Source organism: Hypanus sabinus, chromosome 23 (assembly GCF_030144855.1).
Source record: "Hypanus sabinus isolate sHypSab1 chromosome 23, sHypSab1.hap1, whole genome shotgun sequence".
In the NCBI taxonomy this organism is placed as follows: Eukaryota; Metazoa; Chordata; class Chondrichthyes; order Myliobatiformes; family Dasyatidae; genus Hypanus; species Hypanus sabinus.
The window spans coordinates 8,174,611-8,195,199 of record NC_082728.1 but is presented as its reverse complement, the minus strand read 5'-3'; the positions used below and the strand labels follow the sequence as shown (position 1 = coordinate 8,195,199).

The 20,589-nt window shown below is 39.2% G+C and overlaps 1 protein-coding gene across 5 annotated transcripts in view; it reads left to right on the top strand.

Moving 5' to 3' along the window:
* helz (helicase with zinc finger) overlaps window positions 1-20,589 on the top strand; it is a 300,135-nt gene that overhangs the window by 22,812 nt on the left and 256,734 nt on the right. For 4 of the 5 annotated variants that reach the window (XM_059948286.1, XM_059948285.1, XM_059948284.1 and 1 more), the window contains exon 1: window positions 3,164-3,248. The exons of the other annotated variant lie outside the window; for it this stretch is intronic. The gene's annotated coding sequence lies outside the window, so the exon portion shown is untranslated. Of the gene's footprint in view, window positions 1-3,163; window positions 3,249-20,589 lie in introns of those variants that run through there. 5 annotated transcript variants of the gene reach the window in all.

Below are 20,589 nucleotides of genomic sequence, written 5' to 3'. Positions count from 1 at the left end.
AGGATTAGTTTTCTTTGACACTCTGTCATATGGGATTATATGTAGAAATTGTTTACACTGTGTCTTGCACTCACAATGTAACAAACAATAGTATTTCAATGCCATGTCAAGTTCAAATCCAAGTTTATTGTCATTTCAACTGTTCATGTGTATACCGCCAAATGACAACGTTCCTCCAGACCGATGTGCACACGTATAATTCACACATAACACAAAGTAATATTACCACAAATTAATTTACAAATAATAAGGTGGATTTATGTCACAGGTCAAAAAGGAAACGGTGTAATGCTACTAGTGATTCTTATGTGATGGGACCTGGATGTGGCATGGAGTTCAGTCGTCTCATGGCCTGGGGGAAGAAGCTATTTACCCTCATAGCTATTTAGTCTATGCAAGGGTAAAAACTCCCTGATGGGAGTAATACACAGGCTACCAAATATGGACTACATATTACAAAGGAAGCACAAAAACCATGTAAAAAGGCAATGTTGTGATTATCATGGGGGATTGCAATAGCAGATTGTGAAAATCCGGTTGGTGCTGGATCCCAATAGAGGGAATTTGTAGAATGCCAACAAGATGGCTTTTAGAGCAACTTGTGCTTGAGCCCACTAGGGGAACAGCAGTTCAGGATTGTGTTAATGTAACAACATAGATTTGAGTAAAAAGCTTAAGATAAAGAAACCCTTAGGAGCTTGAGGGCATTACCAGAAGTTTGAGAAATTGATGTTCATGCCATCAGCTTGGAGGCTACCCAAATAGAATATAAGATGTTGTTCCTCCAACGTAAGTGTGGCCTTATCATGACAGTGCAGGAGGCTCATATGGGAATGAGAAGTGGAATTAAAATGGGTGGCCACTGGGAGATCCCACTTGTTCTGGTGGATGGAGCACAGGTGCTTGACGAAGTGGTCCCCCAATCTACGTCAGGTCTCACCCTACACCTCCTCCCTTGCTACCATACAGGGCTCTAAACAGTCCTTCCAGATGAGGCGCCACTTCACCTGTGAGTTTATTGGGGTTATCTGTTGTGTTCAGTGCTCGCAGTGTGGTCTCTTGTATATCGGTGAGGCCACACTTAGATTGGAGGAACAACATTTGGATATTCCATTTGGGCAGCCTCCAGCCTGATGGCATGATCATCGATTTCTCAAACTTACAGTAATGCCCCCCCTCCCACCCCATTCACTATTTCTTATCCCCTTTCCCTCGCTCACATTTCCCTTGCCCACCCATCGCCCCCCTCTGGTGCTCCTCACTCCCCTTTTCTTTTTTCCATGGCCTTCTGTCTCTTTCACTAATCAACTTCCCAGCACTTTATCTCATTCTTCCCCCTCCAGGTTTTACCTATCACCTTGTGTTTCTCTCCTCTCTTCCCACCTTTGAAATTACTCCTCAGCATTTTTGTTTCTCCAGTCCTGCCAAAGTAATTTGGCCTGAAACATTGACTTTACTTTTTTCCATAGATGCTGCCTGGCCTGCTGAGTTCCTCCAGCATTTTGTGTGTGTTGCTTAGGAGGCAGTAATCATAATATGACAGAATTCACCCTGCAGTTCGAAGAGGAGAATATAAAATTGAACCTATCAGTATTACAGTGGAGTAAGTGGAAATACAGATGCACGAGAAAGGAGCTGGCCTGGCCAAAGTTAATTGGAAAGATGCTCTGTCAGGGATAATGGCAGAACAGCAGTGGCTGGTATTCATGGGGGAAATTTGGAAGGTGTAGGAAAGATGTCTCCCAAAGATAAAGAAATATTGTAAAGGGAGGATGAGGCAACCATGGTTGGCAAGGCAAGTCAAAGACAGCATGAAAGCAAAAGAGATGGCATATAATTAACAGAAATTAATGGAAAGTTTTTTTAAAAACCAACAGAAGGCAATTAAAGCCACCGAGAAAGAAAAGGTGAAATATGAGGGGAAGCTAGCTAATAATAAAGAGAATACAAAAACTTTTTACAGAGATATTAAAGAGTAAAAAAGAGACGAGATTTGATATCAGACTGCTGGAAAATGACACCTGGGAGGTGGTAAAGGGGGCAAAAAAATGGTAGAGGAACTTAACTATTTTAGGTCATAGAAACATAGAAAACCTACAACACAATACAGGCCCTTCGGCCTACAAAGTTGTGCTAAATATGTCCTTACTTTAGAAATTACTAGGCTTACCCATAGCCCTCTATTTTTCTAAGCTCCATGTACCTATTCAAAAGTCTCTTAAAAGACCCTATTATATCCACCTTCACCACCATTGCTGGCTGCCCATTCCATGCACTCACCACTCTCTGTGTAAAAAAAAAACAACAACAACAACAACTTACCCCTGACATTTCCTCTGTACCTACTCCCCATCACCAGAACTGAGCACAGTACTCCAAGTGGGGTGTGACTAGGGTCCTATATAGCTGCAACGTTATGTCTCAGCTCCTAAATTCAATTCCACGATTAATGAAGGCTAATGCACAGTATGCCTTCGTAACCACAGAGTCAACCTGTGCAGCTGCTTTGAGCGTCCTGTGGTCTTGGACCCCAAGATCCATCTGATCCTCCACACTGTAGAAAAGACCAACAATACCAGAAATGTAAGAGTGTCGGGGCAAAACTGGGTGTTATTGCTAGTACCAGGGAGAAGGTGCTTGAGAAGATGAAAAGCCTGAAGGTAGATAAAGTCACCTGGACCAGATGGACTACACCCCAGGGTTGTGAAAGAGGTGGCTGAAGAGATTGTGGAGACATTAATAATGATCTTCCAAGAATGACGAGACTGTGAAGCAGTTCCTGAGGACTGGAAAATTGCAAGTGTCACTTCACTCTTTAAGAAGGGAGGGAGGCAGAAGAAAGGAAATTGTCACTTCACTCTTTAAGAAGGGAGGGAGGCAGAAGAAAGGAAATTGTAGGCCAGTTTGCCTGATTTCAGTAGTTGGAAATATGTTGGAGTCTATTATTAAGGATGAGGCTTCTGGGTACTTGGAGGCACATGATAAAATAGGCCAAAGCCAGCATGGTTTTCTAAAGGAGAAATCTTGCTGACAGATCTGTTGGAATTCTGTAACGGAGGATAGACAAAGGAGAGTCAGTATGTTTATTTGGAATTTCAGAAGACATTTATCAAGGTGTTGTACATGAAGTTGCTTAACACAATAAGAACCCATGGTTTTACAGGAAAGGAACTAGTGTGGATAGAAGATTGGCTGACTGGCTTCAGGCAAAGCTGGGAATAAAGTGGACCTTTTCTGGTTGGCTGCTGGTGAGTAGTGGTGTTCCACAGGGGTTGGTGTTGGAACTACTTCTTTTCACACTATATGTTAATGATTTTGATGAAGGATTTGATGGCTTGGTGGCCAAGTTTACAGACGATATGAAGACAGGTGCAGGGGTGGGTAGTGTTGTGGAAGCAGGTTGTCTGCAGAAGGTTTTGGACATATTGGAGGAATGGGCAAAGAAATAGCAGATAGAATATAATGTAGGGAAGTACATAGTCATTCACTTTGGCAGAAGGAATAAAATTGTGGACTATTTTGTAAATAGTGTGAAAATTTGAAAATTAGAGGTGCAGAGGGACTTGGGAGTCCTCATGCAGACTTCCCTAAAGGTTAACTTGCAGGTTGAATCGGTGGTAAGGAAAGCAAATGCAATATTAGCATTCATTTCAAGACTTCTAGAATATAAGAGCAGGGATGTGATTCTGAGGCTTTATAAAGCACTGGTCAGAAGGCACTGGGTGTATTGTGAGCAGTTTTGGGCTCCTTATTTAAGAAAGGATATACTGGCATTGAAGAGTGTCCAGAGGAGGTTCACGAGAATGATCCCAGGAAAGAAAGGGCAAACAAATTAGTGTTTGATGGCTCTGGGCCTGTACTTGCTGAGTTCAGAAGAATGAAGGGGAATTTGTTCAAATACTGAAAAGTCTGGTAGCGAGGATGTTTCCTGTTGTAGGTATCTAGGACCAGAGGGCACAGCTTCAGAATTGAGGAATGTCCATTCAGAACAGAGATAAGGAAAAATTTCTTTAGCTAGGGGGTGGTGAATCTGTGCAATTCTTTGCCACAGACAGCTATGCAGACAATTGCATTGGTTATGTTTAAGGTGGAGGTTGATCATTTCAGAGGGAAATAAATCAGCCACAATGGAAATATGCTCTCCATGGGCTGAATGGCCTAATTTGGCTCCTGTGTCTTATGGTCTTATGATGAGAGTAAATTAAGCTTTAGCTGGAATAGATTTCAATTAATTGAGAAATATATCTCTTAGAGGGTGGAGATGGTTACTACAGAAAGATATAATAAATATTTTTATAACAATGATATACAAGCTGTTCCACATTATAGATGATCATTTTATTTCCCACGTATGTTTTTCAGTCGTTGGGATGTAAAAACAGCGGGAAACCCAGACAGCAGTGGCTTTTACACCAGTCTCTTCATTTGACCTGGACAGATATATAAACTAAGTGAGATTAGAAGAGAAACAAATAAACTTTTCACTTGTGACAGTTGATGATCTTATTTCGATTTGACAGTATGTTATGACCTCTTCTGCTCAGTTGAGTTTAATTTACAGGTTTGGAAAGTATGTTGTGTTTAATGCAAAAATAAATAATTCATTTTAAAAGTATTTTCTCTACTTGTTTATAACATCGTAAGCACCCTTTTCTTTGATAGAGCCTGCATCATTTTTAATGGGCTGGCTGTATTATTATCAGTAAGAATACCTTTCAGAAGGCTGATTGCTGACATTTAGACAGTACAATAAGCAAGTCTGTTTGGTCTGTCATTAAAATGGGGGATCTTTGCATTTTACTGTCATCTGATTTCTGTGGTTTCCCAAATTAGTCACATTAACATAATATCACATTTTTGTTAAATGAAAATGAAGCAATTTGATTCCTGTCTCTTTTGTGCTTTTAATGACTAAGTGTTAGAGTCATAGAGTGAAAAGGTATAAAGTGTAGAGCACACTTTGGCTCCACACCTGCATGCTGATCTTTCTATCCATCTACATTAATCCGATTTCCCTATATAAGGCCCATAATCCCATTTGCCCTCTTTTAAAAAGAATATCCTTTGTAGCACAAAGTTTTACTGGATAGTGGTGGGAAATTATTGTACTTGGATTTGAAATGACTGAATTTTTCAAAAGTTTATTAAATTCTCTTGAGCTTAATTTCTTTTGTAACTTTACACATTTTCTTTACACATATCTTTTGTAACTAATTTTGTACGTGGTCTGTTGTGACATGTTGAGCTTGTACATTGGATGAGTGACGTTCTGATGAGAGTTCAGATGCTTGAAACTTAAAAATTATTCAACTGTGCATAAGATATTTAACAAAATGGTATCTGTAAATGCCAATCTGATACATATTTTGCAACATCTCAAGGTGCTGACTATGAAATACCTGTATTCTTTGAGTAGTGCAATTTGACATAGCCTTGTCATCTTGAATGTTGCCTTGGTTGTGGAGGTAGCATCCTGTGCACCCAGCAGGTGTGGGATCAACTCCGTCTGCAGATGTGAGCATGATTAAACAAAATAATAGGAAAATTCTGCATTATCAAGAGCTGCCTCAACAAGTGAACTGCACCTGAAGAAATTATTCGTTGTTTGCTATTCAATGAGGGTCAGGGATTTTTTTTGTGTTCACTCTAGTTATTTCTGCACTCACTGATGAGTTATTAATCTGCATTTGTGAAAACACGCTTCAAGTAGCAATTGGTTTTGAAGTATTTCTGGTTATCCTGAGGATATAAAACACTGCTTAAATGAAAATTTGATTTCTATTGATAACTTCTCTAGATTTTTATCCACCATTTTCTCCCCACTGAAATTAAATTCTGCAGAGCTCCCAAAATTAGGATACATCATCATAACTTCATTTTACTTTACTTAGTGGAATATTGTGGACGTACCATTATAACATCAAAGCTTGGAATGGTTAACAGGAACATTTGAGAAGATTAGTTTATTGAGTGCTGTGGGGGGTGGGGGAGAGCCTAGATTGTTTTTGAGTTTTTATTTAACATTTAGATGCCCCATCAATGATATACTGCCCCAAGTTTGATGATTCCTTACCCTCTAACAGTGCATTACATTAACACAGGTACTCAAAAATGTATTTTTTCCTCATGAGGAAAGGTAGTGAGGATAAAGTCTTTCAATAAAGCAAGACTCAAAAACAAACTACTACAAATAGTGAAAATCAGAAATAAAAGAGGAAATACTGGAAATATTAGGTTAGATAGCATCTCTTGTGGGAAAGAGCGAGAGAGCGATAACATTTCAAGACAATGTCATGAAGGTTTTTAAGAGTTTATCCATGTGATATTTTAGTTCTCTCTCTGTTGTGCACGATGCTGGCTGATGTAAATGTTTCAGCATTGTGTAATTTTAGCCCAGCCAGACTGCCATATGTGCTTGCAAATCAGTATTCATTGTATTCAAAACAGATTGAATTTTCTGAGCAATATAAGCTCATGTCTTTTGGTCATTTGAGTGAGTTTGCAGGTTGTTGTAACTTTTGGCTTTGATTATGCAATTACATTCTATTCTCATGCCTTGTGAGTCTCACACATTCTTACATTTTGATAGTTGCCAGTTTGGCAAAAGTTGTCATCTGCTTTTTAACATGTGAATAGAATGCTTAGTTTAATCAGCAGAAATATTGGGTGAAATTATCTTGAGCCACCGGTGGAAATTTAAAGGTGTAGTATCTCAACAGCAAACTAAATTTCTATGGTCTTAAAAACTGACAGCAAAATTTTGCCAGTAGTGAGACTGGTGTTGCAAGTATATGAGAGGCAGATTAATGAAGAGGCGGATGTCCGCTAATTACAACAGGAAGCTTCAAATTCTTCTGTTTCAATTCTTGCAGGCAGGATTCAATACATTATAATATTTTCAATATTAAAACTGATTCACTGAAAATACCACAAACAAGAGAATATCTGCAGATGCTGGACGTCCAAGCAACACACGAAAAGTGCTGGAGGAACTCCACCACCCAGGCAGCACCTATGGAAAAGACACTTCAGGCTGAGACCCTCCATCAGGACTGGAGAAAAAAAACTGAGTTATAGTTAGAAGGTGGGGGGGAGGGGAGGAAGAACCACAAGGTGATAGGTGCAACCAGGAGGGGGGAGGGCTGAAGTAAAGAGTTAGGAAGTTATTGGTGAAAGAGATACTGGGGGGTGGGGGAGGATATGATAGGAGAGGATTAAAGACCATGGAAGAATGAAAAAGGGGAGGAACACTAAAGGGAGATAATGGGTAGATAAGGAGATAAGGCAGACATCCCATCTCTCCTGGAAGTCCTCTCCGGGAGTCCTCCGCATATTGATAGCGGCTCCCTGACACCCGCAAATTATATACAATATCCCGGAAATCGATTTTTTTTGAGAGGGAGAGGGAGCATCCTGATTGGTCTCTTTTCATGCTAAGTAGACCTATCAGTTTTCTCTGTAGGCGGGCTTTGCAGTCGTCCTCAAAAACAATGACAGTGTTGCTCGCTGCATTGTTTGCAACAGTGACTTTTCTATTGCCCATGGTGGGTTAAAATGTAAAAGACATGTTGAGGTGAGTGTAACAGGTGTCATTCGTTCATTAACATAGCTGACGTTATTTAAACTAGCTGGCTCGCTGCTCAGGAGCTACTCTATTGATGTCCTACATGATGAAGCCAAACTCCCTGTAGACTTGCTTAAAGTTGTAATAGAATAAAAAAACAACTTCACGATAATATATAAGTACATGTTTTAATATTATGTTTTCTGTACATACCCAATTTGGTTTACAGATTCGACAAAATCATTAAATAAAGTATTACATACACCCTTGGATGGGGGGAGGGGATATGAGGTTGCAGGGGGGTGGGGGTGCTACCTCCCTGAAATGAACTTTTGCAGGGTGGGATGTCTGAGATAAGGTGAGAGGGAAAAGGGAATGGTGAAGGAGAGAGGGTGGGGTTACTGAAAGTTCAAGAATACCACCCCCTTTGTCATTCCCCATTCCCGTTTGTCACCTTATCACCTTCCTTCTGCTCCCCACTCTTTTCTTTCTTCCATGGCCTTTTGTCCTCTCCTGTAAGATTCCCCCTTCTCCAGCCCTGTATCTCTTTCATCAGTCAACTTCCCAGCTCTTTACTTCACACTCCCCCCACCCCAGTTTCATCCACCACCTTGTGTTTCTTCCTTTCCTCCCCCCCCCCCCCCCGCCTTCTAACTCTGACTCCTCACCTTTCTTTCTCCAGTCCTGAAGGGTCTCGGCCTGAAATGTTGATTGTACTCTTTTCCATAGATGCTGCATGGCCAGTGGAGTTCCTCCAGCATTTTGTGTGTGTTGCTAAAAGTATGTTCAATTATGAAAATAGTAAATGATTTCAGCTTTTGTATTGTTCAGTTTCCAGTTTCATTGTTTAAAATATTGGTGTTTACAGATGTCGGATAAATGCCCTTATCATAACTATTTATTTTTGGTAATAGTTATATTAATCATAATCAGAATCAGGTTTAATATCACCGCCATATCTTGTGGAATTTGTTAACTTTGCGGCAGACATCCCTGAGGTGCGCCAGTGTTGATTGTCAGCAAGGTGGAGATGTCCTAACCACAAGCTTATGGTCTTCCGGTTAGGAAGTCATGGATCCAATTGCAGAGGGAGGTACAGAGGCCCAGGTTCTGGAGCTGTTTGATCAGGACTGTAGGAATGATTGTTAAACACTGAGCTCTAGTCAATGAACAGCATCCTAACATAGGTATTTGTATTAGTATCAGTGGTTTACTATTCCTAAAGGAATGTTTATATATTAACAATAACACCATGCTATTAAGGTGCCCAATTGAAGTGTGTTAGTGAAGGTATTGTTTTCAATTGTGTAAATAACACTTTGGACGTAACCTGAACTGTTAAGAAAGGATCAGTTATGATTGAATAGCAGAGCGGATGCAATGGGCCAAATGCCCTAATTCTGCTCCTATATCTTGTGGTCTTCAAGTATAATTCAGTAGTTTTATTTATGCTACTTGATGGCTTAAGATGAATAAGAAGACTGAGGTCCAAATCATATTTTGTGATTTGCAGTGATACATGCAATGGTTAACATTTATTTTTATGATATTTCTGCAACTTAGGTGAATATTGACCAAGAGCTGGGAAGCTGGATTAAAAAGTCTGTTTGGCTGCTGTAGATATGATGAACTAAGAAAAAAATATGATTTAATGAGTTGCAGTATGTAATAAATATAGATTACCACCAACAATGACCTTCTGAAGAAGCAACGTTTTGAATTTTGTGGAGGTGGTGCGACACATATTTTAAATGTGAGTTCTAAACCAGATGCAATAATAAAATCAGTGAATTTTTTACTGATGTGATAGTAGTGTAGTGGCAGAATTACTAGTCTAATAATCCACAGACTCAAGTTCAAATCTCACTGTGGCAGCTCTGGAGTTTTATTTACTAATCTAGTCCTGCTTGTATATGACATTGTACCAACTTTGAAATATTTTCTATAGTGGCTAAACAAGCCATTCAGTTCGAAGGGAATTCGAGATGAGCAATGAATACGGGCAGTGTTAATACTACTTAAAACTTAATTAAGTGAAGTATCTAAATCCTTGAAAGGTGGAGATCCCAACAAGGTTTTGAGAATTTAGTAGATGGATTTATTGAAGTCATTGTCATATTGTACAGAAACAGGCCTTACAGATTGTCGTCAAAAACCATGACAAACTTCTGGAGATGTGTGGTGGAAAGTGTGCTGAATAGCTGCATTTCTGCGTGCTATGTGAGCATTAATGTCTTTGATGGAAAATCCTACAAAAGGTAGTGGATTTGGCTCAGGTTTCATATCAACCACTGTAGAGACCCAAGAGTCAGATTTCAATCAATTACTAAGTGGGAGCTATTGCATTTTGAAGCACTCCTAACAAAGAGAGTAACTTTTAACATCTTCCTGTAAATGTTAACAAAACAAACTGAATATGAAACCTTGTACATCATGGATAAAACCCTCCCAACCATTGAGCACATCTCCATGAAATGGTGCCATAGGAAAGCAGCATCCATCATCAAAGATCGTCACCACCCAGGCCATGTTCTTTTGCTGTTGCCATCAAATAGTTAGGTATAGGTGCCTCAGGACTCTCACCACCAGGTTCAAGAATAGTTACTATCCCTCAACCATCAGGCTCTTGAACAAAAGAGGATAGCATCACTCATTTAAGGACTTTTTTTTTCTTGTTATTTCATGTTCATTATTTATTGCTGTTTATTTATATCTGTATTAGTACAGTTTGTCCATTGATTCTATTTATATTTACTGTTCCAAACAAGTATGCCTGCAGCAGAAGAATCTTACATATGATGACACGACATGTATGTGCTCTGATAATAAATTTTACTTTGCACTTTGATGTCCAAGCCAGTGATCCATCTGCACTGATCCAATTTTCCAGATCTTTGTCCATAGTCTACTATGCCCTAACAATTCAAGATTTGTTTCTCCCCCCCCCCCCCCCCACAGACCTTTTATTCTCAATTCTCACCAGTCTCTGACCTTCTGTAGTTTTGGCCTCTTGTGGATTCCTGATCTTCCTCACTGTATTCTTGACAGGTGTATCTTCAAACTCTTGAATTTCTCTTTTCCCTTGCTCACAAATTGGAGGGGGAAATCTGATAAGACAGAAGGTCATGTCCTCTAATCTAGGCAGAATCCTGGTAAACCTCTTATGCTCCTTCTCCATAGCCTCAACATCCTTCATATCATGGGGCAACCAGAAACTGTATGCAATTTTCCAGATGTGGCCTTAACCAGTTTATAAAGCTGAAACCTAATCTGACATTTGAACTCAGTGCCCTCACTAATAAACCTTTTTAACCACCGTCAACTTGCGCAGACACCTTCAGGGACCTGTGAACTTGGACCCCAAGGTTCCTCAGCTCATCAACACTGTTAAGTGTCTTGCCCTTGACAGTGTACTGCCTCTTTACATTTGACCTACCAGAATGCTGTGGTTCATATTTGGCGGGGTTAAACTCCATCTGCCATTTTTTCACCCATATCTGCAACTGATCTACAATTCCACTGTGTTCTTTGCCAGTCATATCCACTGTCCACCACACCATCAATCTTCTTCCTATCTGCAAGCTTACTAACCCCCCTCCCCCGCATCTACATTTTCATCCAAGTCATTGATGCATATCACCAACAGCAGAGGTATCAATACAAATGCCTGCAGAACACTACTAATCACAGACCTCCCTTCATCTACTACTTGCTGTCTTCTATGGGCCAGCCTGCTCCGAATTCAAGTGGCCAATTCACCATTGAACCCAAGCATCTTAATGTTCTATGTGAGCCTCCATGTTGACAACATCCACAGCTCTACCTTCATCAATGACCTGTCGCCTTGTCAAAAAATTTAGTTAAGTTAGTTTCAGGGTGTAAAGTTATTACAAGCATACATGAATTCCAGTGGACAAGGCACAGAAAATATTAGTTCAGTCTTCTGATTTGTTCCTCATGCGTGTATATTGAAATCTTTGCAAAAAAGAAATGCAAAAGGAACTGATAGTGTTCCATAACTTAAAGTCAAGGTCAAGTTTATTGTCATAGGCACAAGTACATGTTTGCACAGGTGCAGTAAAATACTTATTTACAGCAGCAGCACAGGCATGTAGCATCATATAAGTAACAGTACCAGGGAACAAACAAATTAAACATAAATTATACACAACTTTTCGGAACACTGATAGAAATACAACCACTGGAAATCTGCCAGGGAAGATTTACCATATACATTTACATGTATTAGGAATTTGCTGTGGTGTGTTGGTATGACATCCAACAAAATTCAATGACATTCAACAATTACAAAGAATTATATGAAATAAAGTTAGAGGTTAAAGTATGGATCTAGAATAAAATGTGCATAAATACATAAATACCAGCATGTGATTACCATAATACTATAATATATAGGTGCAGAATTTGGCCATTTGGCCCATTGAGTCTGCTCTATCATTTCATTATGGCTGATCCATTTTCTCCTGCAGTCCCAATCTCATGCCCTATCTAATCATGAACCAATCAACCTCTGTGTTAAATATACCCAATGACTTGGCATCCATAGCCGCCTATGGCAAGGAACTCCACAGATTTACCACTCTCTGGCTAAAGAAGTTCCTCCTCATCTCCATTCTAAAAGGGCAGTTCTCTGTTCTGAGGTTGTGTTCGCTGGTCTTAGCCTTCTCTACCCTAGGAAACATCCTCTTCACACCCACTCTATTGAGGCCTTTTAACATTTGATAGGTTTCAATGAGATCATTCTTCTGAATTCCAGTGAGTACAGGCCTGGAGCCATCAAACACTCTTCATATGATAAGCCTTTCAATTACAGTATAAACAGTATTATTAAAAGTGTTTGAAGTATTGACAGTGCAGTGATGGGATAGTGGATAGAGGGGTTTGGTGGTTGGGGGCTAACTAGAGAGGTTGATCAAATTAACTGCCTGGAGGAAGAAACTTGTAATATGGTGTGAAGTTTTTGTTTTAATAGCTTCATGTCCAAATGATTTTAAAGGCCAGAGCAGTGTTCAGGGGTGTTGTATATGGGCAGGATAATTGGTGAAAGTAGCAAGGCTTATTTTGTATATTAATGTTTGAAGAAATCAAAGGATTATATCATTAAATTCTTTAAAACTTAAATTGTTGCAACCAATTTTAAAAACAGATTTCTAGGAACTTAAGTACTTTCATCTAAATAGAAACAAAACTTGTGCTTCTTTAGCTTAGAGTTGTGCTTCTTCGATTTCAGGATTCTCATATCTATCATCAGCTGAACAAGCTCGTATGAATAAGTGATTACATTCCAAACATGGAACTGAACTTGCTACTTTGTGTGGGTGTGTGCGGCTTTACAACAGAGTGAAGAAATCAGATGATGGGTTTTACACGCTAACATATGAGAATGTTGGGTTTATTTAATAAACTATTATATATTATAAACAAACACTGAAAAAGTAATGTTCTGATGCATGTTTTGACTTGTTTTAATGGAATTTTAAGTTATAATTACCACACAACATCCTCTTTGTCCCTGGAAGTGGAATTTAAATTGTGCAGACTATTAATTTCCCCAGGTAAATACTAAAAAAATTAATTTGGAATTTATTTTCTTAATTTAAAAAAACAGCTTTCCTAATTCAAACAATTTAATTTTTTATTTTTCACTGTAAATCTTGGTGAAAAAAGTTATGTCTTTGAAATTCTGGTTAGTTATCTGTGAATTTCTAAAGGTGATTAGCTTCTGTGTACGCTTAATACATCACTCCTGCCAGAGGTTCTGTGCCAGCAGTGCCTGGGACCAAATTTGAAGATGAAATCCATGGCTTAGAGGTTGCAAGATCTTTGTGAAAACCTTTCTTTAAATCTGTAGATCGATATGTTGCTGAGCAAGTATCAGTAATTGATAACAGTTCTTTTCCATCCCTGAGCATTTAAGGGGGTTGGTTTTTGTTAGACCTGTCTAATTCTACACTCCTGCATATCTTTAAAGAAAAGGGAGGGTCAGAGTGAAACACTTTTTCGGTGCAGTGAAGGTAACTCGAGCTAGGCCCTACACAAACACGAAGTCAAATAGCTATAAATCTGTTCATTATTAGGAAATTATCCCCAAAATACACCTGTAATCATGCAATTGTGTTGCAGTCAGTTTCCAAGAAATTCACATGCATCATTACATTAAAGGTTTGCAATAAGCAGGCTGGTAGGACTTAATTTTCTGTAAGTAATGTTTTTATATGAATGGTAATATATAGCTTTATTAACAAGTGTTTATCTCCAAATATATTAATCTTTAATGTATCCAAATTTTGATGAAGGAAATCTGATTTAAATTCACTGGTGAACCCAAGTTAGACTTTTAAAATATTTTTTGTGTACTCCAGTAAATTTGTTAGCAAATTATATTTTCAATATTGAAACGTCAAAACATAACATAAAATGTTATAGTTAAAAGATTATTTCCCCCCCCCCCCATTCGCTTCTTCCACCTACCCCCCCCCCCCCCCACCATCCCAACCACGGCACCCATCTTGTATTCCCCATCATTAAAAATTTTTATTTTTAACTTAGGCCATCTTCAAGTGAATCCAGTTTAAAATTGTTACAAAGAATTGTGGAAAGTAAGAATGTATGTGCCTTTGGGCTTGCTCATATGGTTTGCCACATCCGGATTACATTGATAATCGAATAATCAACTGGAAAGATCTCCACAATGACATCATTCTAAAACCAGATATTATGTTATATGACAGCAAATGTTCCTTAACTGCATTTGAGAAACTAGGATTTCAATTGAATGTGTATATACTGTACATCTGAAAAAAACATTAACTGAGAAAAAAAGCAATTTGCTTTCTGACCTTTTTCTGAATATCTCTATATTTCTTTTCTTTATATTTCTTAAAAAATCTATGAAATATTAAGAGAGCCTCAGCAGGCCAGGAAAGATCTATGGAAAAGAATACAATCGACATTTCGGCCGAGATCCTTCATTAGGACTTCATCAAACCATCCCTCACTGCTCCCCCTCTGTAACTTCTGCTGTCCCCTCCTCCAGCATTGTGTGTGTGTTGATCTCCTGCATCTGCAGATTTTCCCTTGTTTGTATTCAGATTTATTTATCATATACACATAGAAACGTACATTGAAGTGTGTCATTGTAATTGATCAGGTAGTTGTAATTGATAGTATTATTCAAAAGAACAGGGACGCTTCCAGACTCAAGAATGATATTGCTCCCCCAGACAGTGAACCTAAAGTTCAGATTAGTCAATTTCTTTTGCTTTGACTGGGATTTTAATTTACTGCCAGGTTTACTGGTATAATGGTAATTCATGGAAGTGAAGCATTTTGGAAGGCCTTTCAGATCTAAAATACCATCCAAATGTTAGTCTAGTCAGTCTTTGAGAAACAGACAAGCAAACATGAGGGGTAAATTAATTAAGATCTATCTTGCCTTTAATATTTGACCCACTCTCTCAGTTGGAGTGCCATATTTTCCAAAATTCCCAGAATATATAACAGTTTCTTCCCCCAAGCTACAGACTCCTCAATACCCGAAGCCTGGACTGACACCTTGCCCTATTGTCCTGTTTATTATTTATTATAATGCCAGCACTGTTTTTGTGCACTTTATGCAATCCAGTGTAGTATAACTTTCTCTGTTTTTTTTATTACGTAGTTCAGTCTTGTTTTTTGTACTGTGTCATATAAACCATGGTCCTGAAAAACGCTCTCATTTTTACTATGCACTGTACCAGCAGTTATGGTTGAAATGACAATAAAAGTTGACTTGACTTGATTTGTGCAGTGTAGCTCTGTGCAAAAGTCTTAGACACCCTAGCTATATGTACCTAAGATTTTTGCACAGTACTGTAGTAATTTTATGTATTGTACTGTAATGGTGCCGCCCCCCCCCCCAAACAAATTTCATGACATATGAGTGATGATAAACCAGATTCTGATATGGGTCTCTATTGTGGACTGAGAGTGGGAAGGGGACAGGGAGAGGGGAAAATCATGGTTGAGCGAGGGGAGGGAGTGGAATGCACTAGAGAGACATTCGGTAATGGTTAATAAGCCAGTTGTTTGGACTCAAATGACCTTGCCTAGTGTGCCAGGTTTGCACCTGCCCCCATGGCACTCCTCTGCTACCTGTCCCACACCCTCCATGGAGCTCCACCTCGTCATTCCCAACATCCTTTGCTCCTGACAGATTTACAAACTTGCTTTCCGCTCCACATTGACAAATACAGTACTGTGCAAAGGTCTTCGGCACATTAGCTATATATATGTGCCTCAGACTTTTGCATAGTACTGCTTATGAATAGAATGTACCACTTTATTTATTTCCATATGGTGTGCAAGCTGCATTGCATGTAGCATAGAGACTGAGCAGACTCTGATCTGTTACATGATGAAATAGCACAAATATGTATTCTTTCTCTTCAATGGACAACATATTTTCATTCTCCAGCCCCCTATCCTTCCTACGTTGTAACCTCTGATTCATGATGTGATGCATATTTGTTCCATCTGTTGTTTCGTTCGCACTTGGTTTTATAACTGCTGTCTTTTGAAAGGGAAGGAAATGAGTTGCATAAAATTCATTTCTCTGAACAAAGTAGCTTTTGCCTCTATTCTCAGTTTGCTTCCTTGCTCTTTGTAGAAGACAAAATTCCATGAGTATCAGTGGACTTCCAATACTTGAGCAAACTCATGAATTGGCAGTTCAGCTTTGAGCAAGAATAAGAGATTAAAGTCTCTGATATTTAAATCTAAAATATTTAGCTTGCATGCATATGCAGATAAATAAATGAATTCATTCTGAATGCTATACAAGTATTAAGATGGGAGCAGTGTTTCTTAACTTTGGCCCTCTTCCAATTATCATGGTGTATTCACTGTTAACTGGAGGAACTCATCAGGTAAGGCAGCATCTAGCAGAGGAATAAGTGATCAGTGTTTCGGCCCAAGAACCTTGATCGGGACTGGAAAGGAAGAGGGAAAAAGCCCAAATAAGAAGCTGGAGACAAAAGGGAAGCTGGCAGGTAATATGTGAGAGGGAAGGTAAGCGGGTAGAAAAAGTAAAGTGCTGAAAATATGATGGAAGAGAAGAGTGGATTATGGGAGAAAGGGGGGGGGCACCAGAGGGATGTGATGGACAAGTGAGGAGAAGAGAAAGGTAAGAGGAGAGCAGGAAAGGGAATGGAAGAGGGGAGGGGAAAATTATGCCAACCAGCTGATAAATCCAAAGGAATGGCAGAGAGTGATGTACTTTGGCACCAGCAGCATTGTAGGAGTTGCCAGTCAGCGTTGAAATTATAGGACTGCCTTCGGGATGCCAGTTCCAGAGTTTTCCTTTGTTTCCTTTCCCATGAGTAGTTATCGTTGCAAGGCAGGTGAGGTTTTTGATCACTTTTCCTTCTCCTTTGTCCCTTCTCCTGTCAGTAGAAATGGTTCTACTGTGCTTAGTGGCTAAGCCCCATGTGAAAGCTAGGAGTTGGACTAGGTGAAGGTTATTTGAGGTACATGCCATTGGGAGCATTTAATAGGTAATAAGATCTTGTCCGCATTAACCCCTCTCACTCCCAGCTATAACAACTTTAAGGAACTATCACATATTATGATCCCTAATTTTTACAGTTTGATTTAGGATTTTTGTTCTTTGAGTTAGGGCTGAGTTTATTGTATTTTTCTTTGACATGTGTATTTAGCCAGTGCCTCAGGCATTTCTTGTGTGTCAGATACAGTGGGTGGCCCCATATTACATGACATTGTCCATTCAGTCCTGGAGAGAAAATTGTAATATTTGATTAATTTGGGTATACGGTATCATATTCAGGCAGTATGAAAAATGCTAAAATTTCTTGTATTTTAGGGTTCAAAAGAAGAGTGTATAACAGGCTGGTATGGGTTCTGGTTCTTTTCAAAGCAAAACAAGTCTTTTGTAAGACAGGAGATAACATTGCCTAATCCTGCTTTATCCTGAGCACCTTCCCACTTCAGGCAAGAAAGGTAATAAAAAGTCTTTCCAAAGCATTTGGTGCTAATTCAATTTTCAAAAGTAAGTCAACTTTGTAACAAATTTGTCAGTGTTAATTTACTTTCATTTGCAGAAGTGTATGTAAGCACAGGTGTAATGAAAAATGTTCTTGCAGCAACCTCACAGGCACATCATGCATTCACAAAAAATGATATAAATTATACTCAAATTTACAAGATATAATAGAAAAACAACAAAAAAGTATTTTAGTGCAAAGTGATCAATGTGATTGTGGTGTTCCTAATGTTAGGGTTTGTGCCAGTTGATTCAAGAACTGAATGGTTGACAGGAAGTACCTGTTCTTGAAGCTGGTGGTTCTACTTGGGCTTTTGTACTTCCTGCCTGATGATAGATGTGCAAAGCTGGCATGGCTCACATAGTGGGGATCTTTGCTGATGGATGTTGAGTTCCAGAGATATGCCACCTGTGGATACTTATGGTGGGAAGGGATGTTCCCGTGACATATTTGGCAGAATCCATGTCTCTCTGCAGTTTTTTATTTACATTCCTGTGCAATCGGATTGCTGTATCAAACCATAATGTAATCAGTCCCAATACGAAGGGTGATTGATAAGTTCTGGGCCTAAGGTAGAAGGCGTCAATTTTAGAAAACCTAGCGTATTTATTTTTCAACAAAGTCCCCTCCTACATTTACACACTGAGTCCAGCGGTCGTGGAGCATATGGATCTTGGACCTCCAGAAAGTGGTCCACAGATGGCTGATTGATACGTTCGTGGCCTAAGGTAGAAGGAGGTGAGTTATGTAGCTCTCGTTACATGCACATGCAGGTCAACTCTTTGATAATGCTGGAAGTTTGAAGTTAATAACTCATTTCCTTCTACCTTAGGCCACAAACTTATCAATCACCCCGATGAGCTATTAACTCATGCAATCCTGTGCAAGTAATTTGCAGCTTGCAGATCCACATGAAGATTAATCATTGGAACTAGTAACAGTTGTTGAGATGGCTTGAGATACTGGCATTACTTTGCCAAAATATGGCTGGAAGCATGGCTAGCTACCTTTATTTTTCTTTATTTTACATACTTAGAGATCGAACATGGTAACAGGCCTTTCTGGCCCAATGAGCCCAGTTACACTCACGTGACCAATTAACATATGTCCTTTAGAATGTAGGAGGAAACTGGAGCACCCAGAGGAAACACATGCTGTTCCAGGGAGAATGTACAAAGTCCTTACAAACATTGGTGGAATAGAACCCGGGTCATTGGTGCTATAATACTGTCACAATAACTGCTATGCTATTGTGCTCCCCAAGCACTTTTGCACATATGAAGGTGCAGATGTTAATATATAGATGTTTGTTCGTTTGTTATGTGTCATGTTGTATGATATGGGCGATCATGGTTTTACTATTATCATGATTGTTCTTGGTAACTTTTCCTACAGAAGTGGTTTGCTATTGCCGCCTTCTGAGCAGTGTTTTTACAATATGGGTGACCCCAGCCATTATTCATACTCTTTAGAGATTGTTGTCATGTGACTGGTGGGTGCTAAGCAGGTGCTACACCTTGCCCTAGGGTGACCTGCAGACTAGCGGAGGGAAGGAACACCTTACACTTCCCTGTCAACCAAATATATCGAAGTCAGGAAGTATGAAATTCTGGCAAAATTAGCTCCTCTGCAAGAATGATCATTTTTTGGTTAAAAGCTGAAGCTTTTGAGATTCATAACATGAAGAGTGAGCTAATGTTGGAATGTTGATTTGCCATGCTAACAGAAAAACAAACACCTGTGACGTGTGTGTTAATCTTGACCAGATTAACACATACAGGCAACACACACAAAATGCTGGAGGAACTCAGCAGGCCAGGTAGCATCTGTGAAAAAGAGTAAACAGTTGACATCTTACTCTGACTTCTCATCCTTTTTCGCCAGCTCTGATGACGGGTCTCGGTCTGAAATGTTGACTGTTTATTCTTTTCCATAGATGGCTGCCTGGCCTGCTGAGTTTCTCCAACATTTTTTGTCTACTTCTTGGATTTCCAGCACTCTGCAGATATTCTCTTGTTAGTGATTTAACAAGTACAGGTTGAATATTCCTTAAATGAAATAGCAAAATCTGAAAACCTCCAAAATCCAGATTTTTTTGAGCGCTGACATGGCATCACAAATGGAAAATTTTACAAGATGCTTGTAAGGTTCTCAGATGCTGCGCACCACAGACAGTTCTGAGAAGTGACCTCACATATTGAATAAACAAAAGTTAATAAAAAATGGAAAAACTGCATAAAATTAAAAATGAAGATCTCTATTGTTTATCGTCAGTGTTGGAGTGAGCATGTGCCTCTCAATGGTGTGCTGATCATGAAACAAGCAAAGATCTATCATTGCAAGCTGAAAATTGATGGTAATTTGAATATTCAGCAGGCTGGTTGCAGAAATTTAAGAAATGACACAGCATTAAATTTTTAAAGTGTCTGCTGATCACGAAAATCTAGCACCAGAACAAGTCAATGATGCTATTTGTGTTTATACCTTACATAAAAGCCAAAAAGAATGTAAAATGCAAATACAGTGTACTAGAACCATAAAACATTACAGCACAGAAACAGGTCTTCTGGCCCTTCTTGACTGTGCCGAACCATTTTTCTGCCTAGTCCCACTGACCTGCACCTGGACCATATCCCTCCATACACCTCTTATCCATGTACCTGTCCAAGTTTTTCTTAAATGTTACAAGTGAGCCCGTACTATAACCTTTTAATCAAAACATGGCATCGTAGGTGGAGACTGAAGGCCTACCGTTGTTTGTTGTTGTTCGACAGCTGATTGAGATACTCTTCCAATGGTACATTTGTTACTTTGCACACACATTTTCATTATATTAATGGCAAGTAATAATTTTTATTCTTGAGAACATACGTTTGATGAACAAGTGTAAGACAAAGACTGCTTACAGGTATCACTTAAATTCATATGGCGGTCCAAAGCTATCTCATTATATATTCCAAGATC